Consider the following 19,061-nt stretch of genomic DNA (forward strand, 5'->3'; position numbering starts at 1 on the left):
ATGCAATCAACTTTTGATGCAATTTGATGCAAACACAATGCTTTTGGTTTTTATCAAGTTTAGAACCAACTTATTATTCCGTACCTATACTTTAGGACCAATTGTATTTTCTTATCCAGTAGACAACTGCTTAATTGATGTTGCAGGTAAATATAATGTTTTTTTCATCTGCATACTGTACATGACTGTCCATGCACACTTTAAAACAAGAGGAAGATCATTGGTCTTGACCAAATTCCTTGAGGCACACCACATTGCAACTCTTTCACATCTGAATAACTTCCATTATAAAATACACATTGTCCCATTAGACAGTTAACTTTTAAACCAATGTACAGTATGAGAAGTACATTTTTAACATTTCAGTTTATCCAGCAATAATTTATGATCCAGTACATCAAAAGCTGAGCTAAAATCTAACAATACTGCTGCTAAGTTATTGTCATCAATCTGTGCTCTCTCAATATAAATGCTGAAAATTAGAGAGCAAATTATTCTCCTTAAAGAATAATTGAATTTGCTCACAAACTATAATTTTCAATACTTTGCTAAGAACTGGCAGCAAACTTATTGTTCAACTATTATGACCTTTAAAACCAGTGCATGTTTCTGTAGATAAATAAACTTTGCATCTTTCCAAGCTAAAGGAAAAATCCCTTTTTCAATACTGATATTAAAGATGTGGCAAACTGGTTCTGCCAAACAACATTTCTTCTCTTAATTTATCAATTATTGCAATATACATCCCAATCCTCCTTGTTCCCAGTTCTGTTTGCTGTACCCTTTGCCACATCTCTCTCAAACATAATGTTTTTCAACTCATTAACAATCCATGGTGCCCTAACATTCTTCACTGTACATTTTTTCATAGGTTTGTCCACCAAAGGTTAAAATAATCTTTCAAATGCTGACAATGCATTATCAGGATGAACTTCCTAAACATCAATCCAACATACATTATTTATGTCTGTACAAAATTATTCTTGACTGAATCTCTTATATGATCTTATATAAATTACTTTTGGTTTCCTACGTTTTCTAAGTGTTTACATGCTTGCTAAATAAAACATATCTTTTTACGTAAGTGCTTAAAGGCCTTAAACCGCTTGAACCCCGATAAATGCTGCTTGCAGCTTTAATTATTATTATTATTAGTAGTAGTAGTACCACTGAATCTACAGATAAGACGACCCTGATTATAAGATGACCCCCCCCCCCCCCCCTCCCCACTTTTTTTCCCAATGCTTTTATTTGAAAATAATTTTCATACTGCAAATTTGTCATATTTTAATTTTTGTATTGAAAGTATGGTAAATACTGGTAAAATGTACCAACGATCAATTTTTATTTTTTTTAACTGATGTAAAAGTCTAGGCCCTGAATATAAGAAAAACTCGTTTTTTCAGATGTATTTAGAAAAAAACATTGTCTTATATTCGGAACAATACGGTATTATGTAGGGTAATGTTGACTGAGACAATATATCACAAGTAAAAACAGGTATGAGTCCCCTTTAAAGGTGCAGTGTGTGATTTTTAGCGGCATCTAGCGGTTCGGTTGCGAGTTGCACTAAGGGCTCAGCCCACTGCTCACCCCTCCCTTCCGAAGAAGCTACGGTGGCTAAAACGGGACAAACATATCGTCGTCTGAGACAGCAGAGAATAGCCAGAGTAAGCCAAGAGTGTGTAACATTGTCACTGTTTCTGTACCACAGTCCATTATAAACCACATCATGGATAAAGTTTACAAAGCCATAGTCAGGTGAGGATCAAGGGTCTTAATATATAATATAATAATAGTAATCAGCTGATTGTCTCACAAACGTAACCAGCACATTTCTCCCCACATAGCAAACCCATAATACAGCGAGGGAGAAGAACCACATGAAACTATGCAACTATATATTTTTTCTAACAGGGTAGTAAAAGTTTAGCTGGCTAATATGAGCTGTTACTGTGGGTGAGCTGGTTAAAGCGTAAAGCATTGTTTATACTCGACGCGTCCGCATGAGCGCAAAGGTGCGCGCGGCAAAAATGACATGATTGTAACAGCGCGCGCGCCTCCGCATCCCCTAGACACCATTTACTACACACAATAGGCTTTTTTTTTCTCTGATTTTGAAAACTCTTCGCAATCGACTTAAAATGGTTCCAAGATCGACTTGTCGACCGCGATCGACGGGTTGGTGATTCCTGTAACATACTGTTTTACGGTCAATGACAAGAGTACTAATCAGCTGTCTCACGAACGTAACCAGCACATTTATCCCCACATAGCAAAGCCATAACACAGCGAGGGAGAAGAACTAAGTTACATGAAACAATCCAACTACATATTTTACACCACTGACAAGGGAAAAGTCACTACTCACAGTGTCTATGGCTAGCTTCTAGCTTTCTGCGGCTTCTCTTTCAAAGTAGTGAGGAAACGCGCTCTGTAGCGCTGTTTGTTTGCTGTCGGCTACGGTAGAAACATGGCGACACAATATGTCGATATGCCCCCCCCCCCCCCTCATGGGTTTTCTACAACATATTTCCGTAAGAGGCATGATTTACGTTATATTAAGCCATACAAGTCTTAATACCCAGGGTTCACATTAAATTGTATAACCATTACATTGTGTATTACTTTCTATTTATTGTTTATATATCATTGTTGTACGCTGATTTGTGTATTTCACAAAAAATACACCAACAGATTATATGACTCACATAGCAAAAGAACAGGGAGATTCCTATGAATTGCTCTAAACATGCAAGCATGAAATAAGTTTCCAATTCATTCCTTAATTTCAAACAAGAAGAGGCTTTTCATATTATTCCAGAACTGGATTTTTTAAAAATCCAATTAACAAGTCCTCAGCCTGTTTTTTGATTGAGTATATCTTAAACTGAGTATCTTATTTTTGCTGACATGTATGCACATAAGGGACTGCGTCAAACCATACAAATTGGTTAGCACATCGACTAAATGACCTCTTGCACGTAAACAGTGCGAAAGAGTACATATGTGAGGGCCCTGTCAAAATCTGCAAAGTATTATTTCTCCATGAGGACCTGATTTACTAAAGAATCTGGGAACATTTTTCACAAGGACAGACTGGGTTGGGGAAAAAAAGGTCAAGTGGGGTAAACAAGTTTGGGGTGTGGGTGTGTCCTCAACGAACAAGGACACACTTCATGTTCATACAATCTTATAACTTGTGAGCTCTGAAAGAACTTTAAAGGGGTCATATAATGGTACATGCACTTTTACAAGTTGATTGTACTGAAATGTGTGTTGGCAGTGCCTGTACACAACCATCATAAAATGATAAAAATCCATCCAGTGTTTTTGTTTTAATCTCCTTATATGTTTTCCCCTGCCTCAAATCAAGCCGTTCGACCGTGTGACGTCACACGGTCGGAAGCCCCGCCCACGATTGTTGATTGACAGGAGCGTTTCAACACAGACCCGCCCTCGCTCGTGAGCCAGCTGTCAATCATAGTCCGCGCGGACAGGCGCGGTCATTGTTGATATGCTGGAGCACTGTCTATGAGCAGAAAGGCGTCTAAGCGATTGTGGTGTTCTGTTCTTGGGTGTAATAACGAACACAGCAGTCATTTTAATGTTCCTAAATCCGAACCGCTGAAGACGCAGTGGCTGAGTATGTTTTCGAAGGGAATATTCCCCACGATCGAGCAACGTCAATGCTTTCATGTTTGCGCGAATCATTTCACACACCAGACTGCTTTATAAACGAGGATCAGTATAAAGCTGGATTTGCTAAGAAGCTGCTCATGAAAAAAGGATCGGTACCAGATATTCGTGTTCCTGCTGAATCTCCAGAAGAACGGAAGTGAGTGTACGTTTTATTAAACTTTATATTAATATATTAATCTTTGCAAATCGCTAGCTGCACGCTTCACAATGAATGCGTCTAAGCTTTACACTAGGGTACATTACGGCATGTTTTCTATGTATGACGTTCTCAATATAATTCATAATCCCACGTTTATACTGAACAACGCGTTATGGTTTTGTGTTATTGAGTTACAAATGGTGTATGCACAGAACAGAGAGGCGGGGTGAGCAAAGCTCATTATCATTTAAAGTCATATGCACTGAAACGGCGTGCTGAAAACAGAGCTATTTTTGACCAGGTAAAAAAAGTGTTTTCTTACAATACTAATGTGAATTATTAATTAAAGTATATTACAAACTTTTAATTTAGACCCTAGAGAATCATATTAGCTTGTACAAAAATGGCATTATATGACCCCTTTAATACTCTTGAGGAGGCACCTCTTAAATTCAACCGGTGCAAGCAAATGAGCACCTTTATTAGCCAATTCAGAAGCTTCTATAAGTGTTAGTCCTATTGCTAATGCTAATCCACTTTGGATTGTTTTGATTTAATCAAATTTTATCTAACAAGGGTCTTAAGGTTCAAACATGTTTGGGTGTGCCTATAGCTGTAGCATATCCTCCCGAACATCTGTTTTGTCACTATTTTGTTTGCATGGGTAATAAAAACTCTAAATGGCCAGCGTGTGTTTCTGCTTTATAATACATTGTTAGTTTAACAATTTGTTAATACAAGCAAAACAGATCTGTTTCTGTGCCATGATCATTCTGAAATCTGATTAATAAATTAGTGATATATCAAACCACTGTTTTGGAAAACATATTGTTATTTTATTGTATAATATTACAACTTTTAAAACATACAGTAGGTGACAACTTACCCCAACCTAGAATTCCTGTAACTCAAGCAGTAGAGCATGGCGCTAACAATGGAAAGATTCCTAGGGAATGCATTGATAATTGATAATAGTATAATAATATATGGTTTGAATTCAATGTATTGTAAGTCATTTTGGATAAAAATATCAACCAAATGCATTAATGTGAATTTATTCCTGATGAAGACTCATATTTCAGACAGGGTACAGTTGCCAGGAAAATACAAGCTCTATGTCTATGCATTCCTGAAGCCTGTGGATAAGACAGCAGCAGTTTAACATGAGCTTGCTATCTCTACAATAAGATGCTGTGTAAGGCATCATCAAAGGGGTCAGGGGTGAGAAGCCATTCGACAGCCCTTGTCTGTTTGAAGATGTTAAAAAGGTCCTGCAGACACTTGGGTGATAGGAAGTCAAAGTGACCTGCTTTAATCTCAGACGCTGAATAATACTCAGTGAGAAGGAAAAGAAAGTGCAAGAACAAGAGGGAAGGGGTGGTAAGAAACCTTTGTGACTTTCTTGGAACACAAAAAAAATGATGTATGAAAAAGAGCAGCATGAACATTCTGCTAAACATCTTTTTTGTACTGCAAGGAAGAAAGAAAGTCCTACAGGTCCTAAATGATGAAGGATTTTCATTAATGGATGAACTATCCCTTTAAGTACTCATTTATTTTTACAGGCAGAGACAGAGGAGCACACAAATAAACAGTTGTGCAGCACAAAAGTTTGTTGCTATAGCTACTATTAAACCACTGCTATGTATTTTCTTATAGTGGAAGTGCAGCTAATAGATAAGTCACGGTCAACCGGCTAACATATGTACGTTTGAATCCACTTATTCCTTATATGTCCCACTATTTTAACATGGTTGACAACACATATGGAGGGTAAACCAACTTTAAAGCCATCTGGTTGTTAAGCTAACATTCTTTACAGCTGTTGTTCTAAAACTTTAATAGGGCATTTATTCAGGAACTGTAAAAAGGGAAAGTTGTACACCACACATCCCATATTATAAGACATAAACTTCCTTTCAAGCTGTCCCTGTAAATGCTGAGAAAATACAATATTCTGTCCAGCACAGGTTAAAAATAATAATTAACAAAAACTTCATCTTTAGAACTTATTGTACTCCACATTAGACTGCTTCCGCTTGGTGGCTGGGCAAAAATAAATAAATTGGTTTTCCACGAATGATGTGCACTTGATATCGGCTTCATGTGATTTCATTCCACAGACAAGCAGGCACCAAAATGTCTGGAGAGAAGGCATTTATGAATGTTCTCTCGTTGACATTTCAATTTACTCAACTATTGTCTGGCAGGCGGAAGAGGTTTTGACAGTCTAGTCTTATTATTTACACAGTAATACTCCTAGTTTGCAGATAGTATTATTCCTGACATGCTAAGTTAATGACAGTTAAAACAATCACATAATTCAAAACGTGTTCTTTGAAGATCAGTAATCGGTGAGGGGTTTGCTGAAGAAGTTCAGAATAAAGTAGATTGGGGAGTGTCGTAACATGCTGGGTTTTTTTTTATTAATTTTTTTGCGTTATTTGTCACAAACATTGATTTAATGGTCATATATTCATCCGCTACATATTAAATGTACTATTTCTCTATAAGTAAAAATTCAAGTACAAAGAGTGGCATTCTACCCACTACCTAATAGAAAACATGGGCATCAGTTTCAATTTTGTGCATGATGTATTGTGGTAATCATATTACATTGTTTATTTGTTTTGTCAAACATACATCATACCACCTGTTTACTCCAACAATTGTTTCATCTTTAAGCCCTTTTAATATAAAATGACAAATACAATTTGATCAAATACATAAAACGTAGTCACTGTGTGTGTGTGTGTGCATCATATGTCAGCCTGACTGGGTTTACATGCAAAAGAATATTCTGATGTTAACCAGAATATGTTCACATTTGGATTATGAATGTGTTATTTAAATACGTACGGTATTGATTTCATCACTGTAACTCGTTTCTTATTGATCACAACACTCACTGGTCTTACCTGTTGAGTTTCCAGAACCTTTTACCCCATGATCTCAGGAGTTCGCAGCTTGAAGTATCAATTTCATTGCAGATGTTTCTCCTAAATTGAAGATATAATTTAAAAGTTTATTGCCTCAGGAGAAATTACATTGGAAACATATTAGAGAAGAGAAGACACATGCTACAGTAAGTATACAGAGCGATAAAATATGGATGGCAAATTAGACAATCCATTTTAAGATCTTTTTTTGCAGAAGAACGTTTGAGAGCAGACAAACGTCTCAATTACAACTCACTGCTGTATAGGAGAAACAATTAAGATTTTAAAGAGATCTCATTTGTGATTTTTCTGTCCTTCAAGATTTTGTTTTGAAGGTCGCATTTTAAAAAAAAAAATGTATTGCCCGCCTTATATTTTACTCCCCGAGATCATGAAGATTAGGGCTAATATTATAATATTAGAATTTCAGAAGATCCTTACTCAGATTTTAGTTCAGTTGTTTGCTTTTGTGAGCACTTCTACAGCAATACAGATCCATCAAAGAGGGAGTTCAATGTCCTTATGTGATTGTTTTTGTTTATTTCATCATTCTACATTAAAGGCCAAAATTCTACATCGGATCTTACTAGTGGTTGACTTACGGTCTTTCCAGTGCCGCTGCTGTAATGTGGGTAAACATTGCTTAATATCTAACAGAAGATACATCTGTTATGTGGATGCATGTTGAGTTCAAGCTAGTTAAAATCCTGGAGGGTGACTGACCTGAGGCTTCAGCTCCCACATGTTGTGCTACATTTCAGGCTTATCACCGCCCTTTCAAAAATGCTAACAAAGGAAACAAAGTCAATTTTCTGTCAGGTCGGATCATTAGCTTGAAGATCAAAAAGACACTCGACTCTGCATGAAGGGCCGTAAAGGTGTTACTGCTTGTCGGCCACAAAATCTTTGAAGATCGTTTGCATACCATTAAAAGAGTTTATCAGGCATGCAGTGCAGCTGGTGCAAAGCTGTTACATCATTACATTTATGACAAAGTTTATTGAACCTGACATATTTTACAGTTATATTACTGAAGTGCCGAAAGGGAATTCCATTTCACAGTTATTCTTTTTGCAATGAAACTGACCCTATTAGACCCATATATATGTAATCAAATGTCTTGGCACTACAAAGAAGCAGTAGTGCTAAACTTGTAAAACATTTTAAATGCTTCAGTAAAGGCTTAACACAAGAAACTGAAGACTGCCTAGGGCATATGATACATGGGTTGTGTTCATTAAAGAGAAACGGGCAACTATTCCATCCATGGGCAGCATTCGACAATCAGGATTTATTTGGTTTTGTGTTTCTCTAATAATAGTCTAATTTAAAAAAAAAATCAGATCAAAAGTAGCTTGTGCATCGTGTGCGGTCACTGCAATTCCCATGAAAACCCTACTTGAAAAACCACAAATGGCACTGCAAATTAAACTGTGTCCCCTCACACATTTGAATGCAACTTCTTGACCGAACTATCTTTGTCAGCTGTGGAGATTATGTGTCCTCCTCTGCTCCTCTGTCTTATGGGGTCCCACAGGGCTCAATTTTAGGCCCTCTTCTTTTCTCTCTTTATTTGCTCCCGCTTGGATCCATACTTAGGAAACATAGTATGTCTTTCCACTGTATGCAGATGATAGTCAGATGTGCCTCTTAAAAAGAATGAAACTGTTGGTCCATTACTTAAGTGTCTTGATGACATAAAGGCCTGGATGGCTCTTAACTTTTTAAGTTTTAATGAAAATAAGACAGAAGTGATGTTTTTTGGTGGCACCACTGGGACCCCCCGTGCCGATCTTGGTTCCTTGAGTCAATATATTAAGCCAACAATCACTAACCTAGGGGTTAAAATTGACCCTGAACTTAAGCTTGACAGACAGATAAGGTCAGTGGTTAAAACTAGTTTTTTTCAATTGAGGCAATTGCCCAAAATAAAGCCATTTCTTTCTAGGCAGCACTTTGAGACAGTAATCCACGCCTTTGTTACCACTCGGTTGGATTACTGTAATGCACTGTACGTGGGGGTCAGTGGGTCCTCTATTGCTCGTCTCCAGATGGTGCAAAACGCTGCTGCACGTCTTTTAACTGGAACACGTAAATGCGAGCACATTTCCCCAATTTTATCCTCACTCCATTGGCTGCCTATATATCAAAGGATCCATTTTAAGATTATTTTATTTGCCTTTAAAGGCCAATATGGTCTTGCCCCACCCTACATCTCCGAGCTGCTACACCCCTCTAGACCCACCCGTTCTCTCAGGTCAGCCGATCAACTGCTCCTAAGTGTTCCCAAAACAAAGCGCAAGCTAAAAGGGGACCGTGCATGAAAATGCATGACGATAACTGGCTTTCACACTGACATTTTTGTTAAATATATCAAATATATGAATTAATTAGTAAAAAATATATATATATAAATAAATTGTATAATTAAATTAAAAAATGATGTCTAATAATACATAAAAATGCTTTGATTTCTTTATGATCAATTCACATTTGATTTGATATCCTTATATCCAGATATGATAACCACAGGAAACCACAGCCTTTTCCTGTAGCTCTGAAAAAAGGAAGATTACACTTACAGCTGCACAACATTCCCAGTACAACTCAAGCAGCCAAAGTCTGGAACATTCTAGGACGTATGCTTGGACATTCATTCTTTTGCAGGGAAGTTGTTGATCTGTCAGTGCTTAGAAATACTCATATAAGCAAGATTATTTAATTCATACCTGCCTATGTGTTCCAATTCATTCTGCTTATGTCAAATAGTTAAAACTATCTGTCAGACATGCATAAAGAACATATGAAAAGATATGATACTTGCAAGTGCATGCGTTAGGGTGCGGTAGAAAGCATATTTAACAAGCCCACAAAATGCCAATCAAGAGTGGTGTGTACGACTTTGTCAACGTTTTCATTGCCAAGAACAAGAAGTAATACAGTTTCAAACAAATAAGTTACGCAGAGCTGTTTTCCCCTTTTTTATCATAAAAGATCGGGCACAGGAATGGGTTGGTAAGCTGCTCTGTTATTAAATTTAATTAGAAATTAATTATGTTTCTCTGGGGTTATGTACAGTATGTATCCCAAATTGGTGCTGGCATTAAACGCCCATTTTGCCAAATCCACACCCCAAAAACAAGTTAACAGATTTGAAGCACATGTGAACTGCTTTGTTCTCTGCTTAGGAACCAATTTACAGAGGTGTTTTTTTGTTTGTTTTTTAAAGCTTGTTTGATTTTTCTTTACAACAGGAACAAGTCACTTTAGCCTTGATTTTCAATTAAAAGATACCTCATTTTTTAAGTATGTAGTTTAAGTGGAACTTTTGACAAAGACCTCATACCGTGCACATTTATAGTGAGTAAAGCTAATGACTGGAGCATTAAATTTACGAGAATGTATCAGATGTTTGTTGTGAAACCAACTGCAATACCACGTGAATGGAATTCACACAAAATTAGCATTAATTATGGCAAGCCGTTTTAACACTTAATCCTTAAAACCTACTAGTATCCATTTTCATGCTACTAGTACTTATTTTTTTTTAGATACTAGTATCTATTTCATTAAGTACTAATGCTTATTCTTTAGGTACTAGTGCCTATTCTTTAGATACTAGTACCTTTTTAAAAGATACTAGTAGTTATTCATTAGATACTAGTTCTTATTTTTTTAGAGACTGGTACTAATTCATTAGATACTAATGCCTATTAAATAGGTACTAGTCCTTATTATTAGATACTAGTACTTATTCATTAGATACTAGTACCTATTAAATATGGGGTTAGAATTGTTGTATTATTCCAAATAAATAGATTAAGATTCACAAATCAATGTAAAGAGTTTTTTTTTTACAAATAAATAAATAAAATTCACAAATAAAAAGATTAAGATCCACAAATAAATGTAAAGAGTTTCACAAAAATGTATAAAATTCACAAATAAATAAAATGAGATTTGCAAATAAAACAATATTTACAAATGTTTTATTATTTTACAAACACAACTCTGCCTGGCATTTATTTGTGAACCACTTTCTGTGCATTTGTAAATCGCTGCACACATCTGTGAATAGCTTCTTGTGCATTTGTAAATCCCCTCACGCATCTGTGGATTTTGAAACACTTCTAGCGTCGACGTGCAGACACCGTTTCCTCAAGCCAATCAGTTAACGGCCACATTGAGCTGGCCAATTGTAGCCGTAACCTAATCCTAATCACCAAATTTCTCTCTCATATTGCTCATCATAACCACTTAAAACTGTCAAAAAATCTAACCAGAAATTTGGTGATCACTGATCGTCGTTTAGGTACATTTTTCAGTGGTTATGAGGAGCAATATATGAGAGAGAAATTTGGTGATCGTTGTTTAGGTATATTAAACCACATAAAGCTTTTTCACGTTAGGACTTACACTCACCTAAAGGATTAGGAACCAGCGTGGGAATTATACCGCGGCCATGGCCGTCGTTGCCCTACACTTTGGCCTTCATGCCCGTGAAAAAAAAATCATCGTACAGCCACAGTGGCCTGTGTGCCCTGGCCCTGTCCAAGTTCCATGTATAAAGCGCCAGTGCGGCATAGTGGGCTTGCTTTGAATTACAACGCAAGCCCACTATGCCGTTTATGTTTATTGTCTTCAAAACTACATAATCTGCATGTTACGGAGCCCCCCTAGTCCCACTTTGTCAATTTTTTTTATTATAACTATCTTGAGGCCACGAGATACTATCTTGAGGCCACGAGTTACTATCTTGAGGCCACGAGTTACTTATCTTGAGGCCACGAGATAGTTATAATAAAATTTTTTGACAAAGTGGGACTAGGGGGGCTCCGTAACATGCAGATTATGTAGTTTTGAAGACAATAAACATTTTTGCAATGATATTTGACTTACCTGTGTTCTTCGAGCCATGTCAGGCATTTTCATAATAATAGATTATATGTTTAATGTTATGCTAATCGATAGACTTTATCATCGTTGCAGTACAAAGGGTTCATGAACTGTATCTGTTTCAGTTTGGGTATGCCATTTCTGGGGATTTTTCAAAAGTGGGGTTGCAGCTTAACAGGTTGTAGTTGGAAACAGAGACCTCTTTCAATACATTCAAGGGTTGCTGAATTTGACAAGCCCTGATCTCAAGCTAAATTTTCTTATTTGTACAATCGTATAGGCCTCCATAGACAATACATTGCAGACCAGCACATGTGCATTTCCCGATGCAATTGTGTTTTTGTAAATTGCACAATTTGATTTCTCTGAATCCATTGCAGTAAGGCCAGTCAGGCTCACCATGATGCACAGGGAATCAGAGAGGAGACACAGGAACAGGGAAACGGAGAGGAGGAACAGGGAAACAGAGAGGAGGAGACAGAGTGGAGGAGACACAAGAACAGGGAGACAGATTGGAGGAGACACAAGAACAGGGAGACAGATTGGAGGAGACACAAGAACAGGGAGATGTTATGGTTAAGAATAGGATGTCATGGTATCAATCTGAATGGGAAAACCATCGAATTGTACTCAATGGCCTTTGTGCCCTGTCATATGGTCTTGGTGCCCCTAAAAAAAAAAAAAAGGTGGAGGCCAAATGGCCTTGCCCCTAAAATTACATAATTCCCACCCTGTTAGGAACACCTGTTCAATTTGTCATTAATGCAATTATCTAATCAACCAATCACATGGCAGTTGCTTCAATGCATTTAGGGGTGTGGTCCTGGTCAAGACAATCTCCTGAACTCCAAACTGAATGTCAGAATGGGAAAGAAAGGTGATTTAAGCAATTTTGAGCGTGGCATGGTTGTTGGTGCCAGACGGGCCGGTCTGAGTATTTCACAATCTGCTCAGTTACTGGGATTTTCACGCACAACCATTTCTAGGGTTTACAAAGAATGGTGTGAAAAGGGAAAAACATCCAGTATGCAGCAGTCCTGTGGGCGAAAATGCCTTGTTGATGCTAGAGGTCAGAGGAGAATGGGCCGACTGATTCAAGCTGATAGAGGAGCAACTTTGACTGAAATAACCACTCGTTACAACCGAGGAAGGCAGCAAAGCATTTGTGAAGCCACAACACGCACAACCTTGAGGCGGATGGGCTACAACAGCAGAAGACCCCACCGGGTACCACTCATCTCCACTACAAATAGGAAAAAGAGGCTACAATTTGCAAGAGCTCACCAAAATTGGACAGTTGAAGACTGGAAAATTTTTGCCTGGTCTGATGAGTCTCGATTTCTGTTGAGACATTCAGATGGTAGAGTCAGAATTTGGCGTAAACAGAATGAGAACATGGATCTATCATGCCTTGTTACCACTGTGCAGGCTGGTGGTGGTGGTGTAGTGGTGTGGGGGATGTTTTCTTGGCACACTTTAGGCCCCTTAGTGCCAATTGGGCATCGTTTAAATGCCACGGCCTACCTGAGCATTGTTTCTGACCATGTCCATCCCTTTATGGCCACCATGTACCCATCCTCTGATGGCTACTTCCAGCAGGATAATGCACCATGTCACAAAGCTCGAATCCTTTCAAATTGGTTTCTTGAACATGACACATCCACTTCTGAAAATGTACTTCCGAATGCGTCTCTGTCTCCAGCACATTTCAAACCAAAATGACGCCCATGCTAGTACCTAAAGAATAAGCACTAGTATCTAACGAATAGGCACTAGTACCTAAAGAATAAGCACTAGTAGCTAGCTAATGAACAAGTACTAGTACTTAATGGAATAGACTAGTCTCTAAAAAATAAGTAGCCTAGAAGCATGCAAATAGATACTAGGTTTTAAGGATTAAATGTTAAAACGGCTTGCCATACATTAACATCCCCGTGATTAAGGATATAACATGTGTCTCCCAAGATCCATTGCAGTGATAACATAAGCCTTGACCCAGTTGCACATTAGGTGTTTATATCCCTAAGATAAGGTTGAAAAGGAAGCATCTGGGTGAAACCATGACATTAATGTCCTTTTTTGTTAGGCTTTTTTTTAAATCATTACTCAACGGTTGCTTCCTCATATATGAGATAAATGTTCCAGGTTTAATACTAGTGATTCTTCATTTTGACAGTCTGGCAGGGGTTCTGTGTTTGGATAAACTTTAAGAAAGCCATGTTCACTGGGTTTCTCCATATTTAATTAAACGCTTAACCTCTAGTGATATGCTTAATTTATCATACTCTATGGTGTCACATGAATGTCACATTGACTGTGGACACACTCTATAGAATTGTTATACTGTATTTTGGCGGCCGACCAAGAGTTAATGATGGAAATGTTTAGGTGAACTTTCAACATCTTTTCCTTATGTGCCAAAAAGGTATGCACTGGCAGTAACCCCTGAGAATTAATAGCATATATGTTGACGTTAAACGGATGCACATGCTAATAATTATAAATAATGGTTCACCGTCTGAGAAAACTGTAGCCCAGACAACGATTAAATGATTAATGAGGACGAATGCGATAGTAAGGAATGCAATGCAGCACGTGATATTGATTTGAAACGTTATGTTTGAAATAAACTTTCTCATTGAGAAATTCACATTTTTTAGAGTCAAAGAAACTCCATGTGGTAAAATCTGTTTTGTGTGTAGAAAAGGTTCTTGCCTATATAGCTCCGTATTCAACAAGTGAGTAAAAACGTACATGTTCTTACCTTCGTTGTAAAGTCGACGAATCCGGACTGATAACCACTATAGGCCTAATTTGCATAAACGCGCTCAAACCATATCCGTTAGGCCGGGCTTTCTTTCCTCGCTCACTTGACAGAGCTTGCGCAGGAAGTAAGTTGACGAATGACCAGGGCTGATTCCAAATGATCACCCCCTAAACCCTCACTATTCCCTACGTTAGTCCACTAATAAAGTACTGTTCAGTTCACTTGAAGGAGTGATCATCTGCCATGACACTCGTTGTGAGAAGGTTTCTGAAAGCGGAGTGATTCAAACGGTGAAACGGTCCCTGTGGTGATTGGTAGAATATTGCATGGCTGAAAAAAAGGCTCTCAGACAATCAGATTCGTGAACAAGAACTGCTGCATAAACTACATTAGAAATAGAATTGATATAAACATTTATACATTTGAAATAATCAAAAATAATCAGCCACAATTTGAAATATTGACTTTAATTTGGTCCATATTGTTCAAATAAAAGATTGCATTCGCTGTATCCCATATATGACATCATATATAGCTACCGGTATACATGAAATAGATGCCTTTCATTTCATTTTACGATAATCTCCAGGAGGAAATGCCTTTGTATCAAGAATATGTTTTAGACGGGCAACTTAACCCTCAATGTTATCAAGTTACTCTTTTGAAATAATTAAATGAAATAGTGTGAAAAGAATCAGCATTTCAAAGAGCAGCAAACAATATAAACACCCAACAGTGCTCATTGTTGATCAAATGAAACACAAACACCTCCTTTTACACACCCTTTTTTCTCCTGGGAATCAACACGATGTGTGGGGTTATATAAAGAATTTTGAAATGAAATAATCTCCCTGAAGTGGCTGACTTTTAAGAAACCAAATAAACTAAAAATGCACATTGTAGCCTAAATAAAGCTGACCCATTAATGATACTTGAATTGAATTATGAATTGCATTATATATTATTCCAGCGTAGAAAGGACAGATAACCACATTTTTAAAGCTTATGTGTGATAAATGCGTCATCTTGAGGTCTCAAATCAGTTTCACTGCTTTAGGCACTCACGAAGTGCCTAAAATGAAGTGAAATTATGTTTTCACAAAGACTTTCAGGCTGCTATAGTAGGCCACAACGCCGGTTGTCTCAGCTGGCAAAAATAAAGCCTAAACAACTTTTAAGATTTCAATCGGCATAGCAGCCAAGAAGCAGTGAGCAATGCTCCTCCGTTGGCATGACTCATAGTTACACGGTAACACTGCATTCATCTTTATCCGACCATGTAGGATATTTGTCTTCATCATATCAGCAAATCTCAGGTTACTCATCTCGGCTGAATCGGTGAGGCCTTGGTTTTAATCTTAATGTCATTGAACTGGTGTAAACCTTCCCGGTCTTTATCCAATCCTTTTAAACCATGACACAAACACTCCTTGGGGAGCCTGTGAGAAACGCGGTGGCGTTCGAATGCCCCCGTGAGGTGACGCTTCGTGGCGGGGGACCCCTGAGGAGAACCCGAGCCTTTCTCCTCTGACTCACTGGACCTGTCCTCTCTTCTGTCACGCCTACGTGTCATCTCTCCAACCGTCCCCGCTCGGCTTTGGAGCGGGACGCCTCATCCCGAGACAGACCCCCCTTTCGCTCCTTGGTTGCTTACCGAGGGGCCACGGAGATCTCCATTACAGCCTTCTGCCCAGAGACGCGGCTATTGGGAGGTGGCGGAGAAGGCCTTTCACAGGAGTATTACAGAACAACGTCGGGCTCTGATAAGCCTCCGGTTACGGCCTCCAGGGACCCGACTCGTCCGTCTCCGCTCCCCACCTGGGGGTGAGTGCTTTCTCTCGCGGCTGCAGAAAGGGCTTTGTAAAAGGGCAAAAAGCGCGCAACACAACTCTATTGGTAGAGGCTTTTAGTAACCCTAAACCACATGACCTGTGACTAAGGTCCTGTGCCGATTCCCACCGCCAAGAAAAAACGCACACAATTTAAATTCATAAAGACCTTTGTCACACATTCAAAAGCTCTTTTTTTGTTAATGTACGTACTGTCACAGGAGAGGCTGGCATTCAGGGGGACAGGCTTATAGTGTCATCTGCCTGGGCTCTCAACCAGCGTACCAACCCACGCTAATGTGGCGCGAGAGAGCCGAGGGGGCCGCTGAGCAGGGCAGAGGAGAACGAGCCGTAGACTGTTATGCAAAATCGCTTCCATTTTTATCTTCTATATTATGCTTTCTGCAATCTGGGTTCAAGATTCAAGAGACGGCAGAGTTTATTGTAGCGTGCTGCTGAAGCGCCTGCATATTTGCGCAGCGGGACGCCGCTGCCCACACATGCATGGGAGGGAGAGATGACTGTCCATATATACTTTACTTGCACAAATAAACAAGTTCGAATGACTTAGATTTTGACGCTATTTCATACTTAAACCACTCTACAACACTCGCTGCTCGGTTCTTCCTCCTGCTAAGGTTGTAAACTTCTGGAGTGAGCAAAATTTCTGAGTTAACAAGGGAACAGTAAAAGGGGCTTGAGAATTTGCACGCAGCAGGTTTATATTACGCACCATCCAGATAACCTCTGGAAGCCTCGTCCTTCTTTTTGGCTTGGGCCTAACTTTTACAATGACTCCCTGATGGTATGTGATCAGTCATCTTAAGCTTAGTGCATTTTCACTCCGCAGGCTTGTAGTTGGGCACATAAACAGACTTGAACCAATTGGGGGATTTAGATGCTGCAGGAGTTAAAGTACTTAAAAGGATAGTTTTAGCCAAAGTGTCATTCTCAACCTGTGTGTCCACACAGTTAAAGTCACTGGGGTCCAAAACAACTTTAGTGACTTTTATTGTATGGACAAAACAATAAGCTACATAAAAAAAATCATACAAGTTTGGAACGACATGAGAGTGAGTAAATGATGACAGATTTTTCATTTTTGGGTGATCTGTCACTTTAAGAATATTCAACATCAAGTGCTTTTTTTTTGCAAATGTTCTTTAGGTATTTTCTTTTCCTTCAGTTTCTGTGTTTAAACAGTTTTTCTTGTGGAGCTTGATCATACTGGAATGGTGACATGACTTTTAAATGGCTCTGAAATACAAAATATTGTTGAAGTAAATGCTAATTAAAAATGTTCCCAGCAGATTTGACCTTATGGATCTTCTTTGGAATGTCTTTTGTAAAAAGCCTCAAGATAATTACATAGCAAATGTATTGTTCCATTTAACAGGAAAGAGGAAAGTTAAATTTTAATGAAATTGAATCCCAAACCGGATTACTGTGTGACAATGACATGCTATTTCCTAGTAAACATCACCGATCAACAAAGTTCACACACTCTTACACGGGAGAGTTCAGCCAAAAATCAACATTCTGTTATTTCACCCTCATGTCATTGCAAACCTACATGTTTTTCTTTCTTTTCTTCCTTGAGACACAAAAGAAGAAATTTTGACGATATATACAAAATGGGAACCACATTTTTCAAGAGTGTAAAGAAAATGTATGATGATTCGTCATTGTGGATCAATCAAAACATCATTAAAGTGGTCAGTATGAATCAACATCTATATTGGAAGTCTTTTGAAGTCATAAAATAGTTTTGTGCGATACATTTTTTACTCATTACTCAATTCATTGCAACTTGATTAAGGAGTCAGATAGTTAAACTATTCCAATTGACTGAATCATTTAGGATTCAAGATCAATTAATTTGTGTAAAAGATGTGAGACAAAAAAATGATTCGCCACTTCTCTGATGAACTTTCATGAACTACAATGGATGACAAGGAAGTTAATTGAATACTTCCTTCTGCAGAAAGAAAGTAATGTGGGTTTGGAACAACATGAGCATGAGTTAATGAGTGAACCGTCCCGTCAAATGGATTTTACGTACATTTTTAAAACAAAGTCAAAAACTATCAAAAATATTCAAAGGCTAAATTAAAGCAGACAGCACAACTGTCATTATGATGGATTTATTAGTCATAATGAGAAGTAAGCCCACCCAAGCCTCAGCAATGGTGGATAAATGTACTTTATTCACATCTCATACATATATTTGCATATATTCATATAAAATACAGAATACAGTAGACTGTCACCCAGACAATGACTGGGCCACAATTCCTTGTTTACTTTTGGCACCCTGACTGGCTTCCTGACTAGCTGTGTTCTGCAGTCTTACAAATATGATGCAGGATCCAATTGCGGCAGTTGGGACGTGCCAAATCTGAAAAAAAAAAAATGGTTCCCTTGTACGTTCCTCAGATCTTAGCATCACAAAGGGAGCAACAGTGTTTTCCGACACTTCGCCAACAGGCCAATGGTGGGAATTTCACGGGCGGGCTCATATGGTTTATGGTTTGTGATTCAGGGGGTCTTAAGACGATGCCATATGCACACAAAAAATTCATACATGATGTAGGATTGTTCCCACTTTTGAAGTTGGTGCAGCTTATTTGTCACTATTACTTATTGACTCCTTATCAGGGTACCAACAAAGACGCCAAAGGAAGCGTCATCACCCTCTAGACAGACAGAACTTCCAGTTCAGAGTTTTCCAGAATCAATTTGAGCATAAAAATGAATCTTGCATGTTTATCATCTGTGACCTCACGCTG

The sequence above is a fragment of the Rhinichthys klamathensis genome, unplaced genomic scaffold (genome assembly GCF_029890125.1).
Source record: "Rhinichthys klamathensis goyatoka isolate OS25496 unplaced genomic scaffold, OSU_Roscu_1.1 h1tg000076l_1, whole genome shotgun sequence".
NCBI classification, from domain to species: Eukaryota; Metazoa; Chordata; class Actinopteri; order Cypriniformes; family Leuciscidae; genus Rhinichthys; species Rhinichthys klamathensis.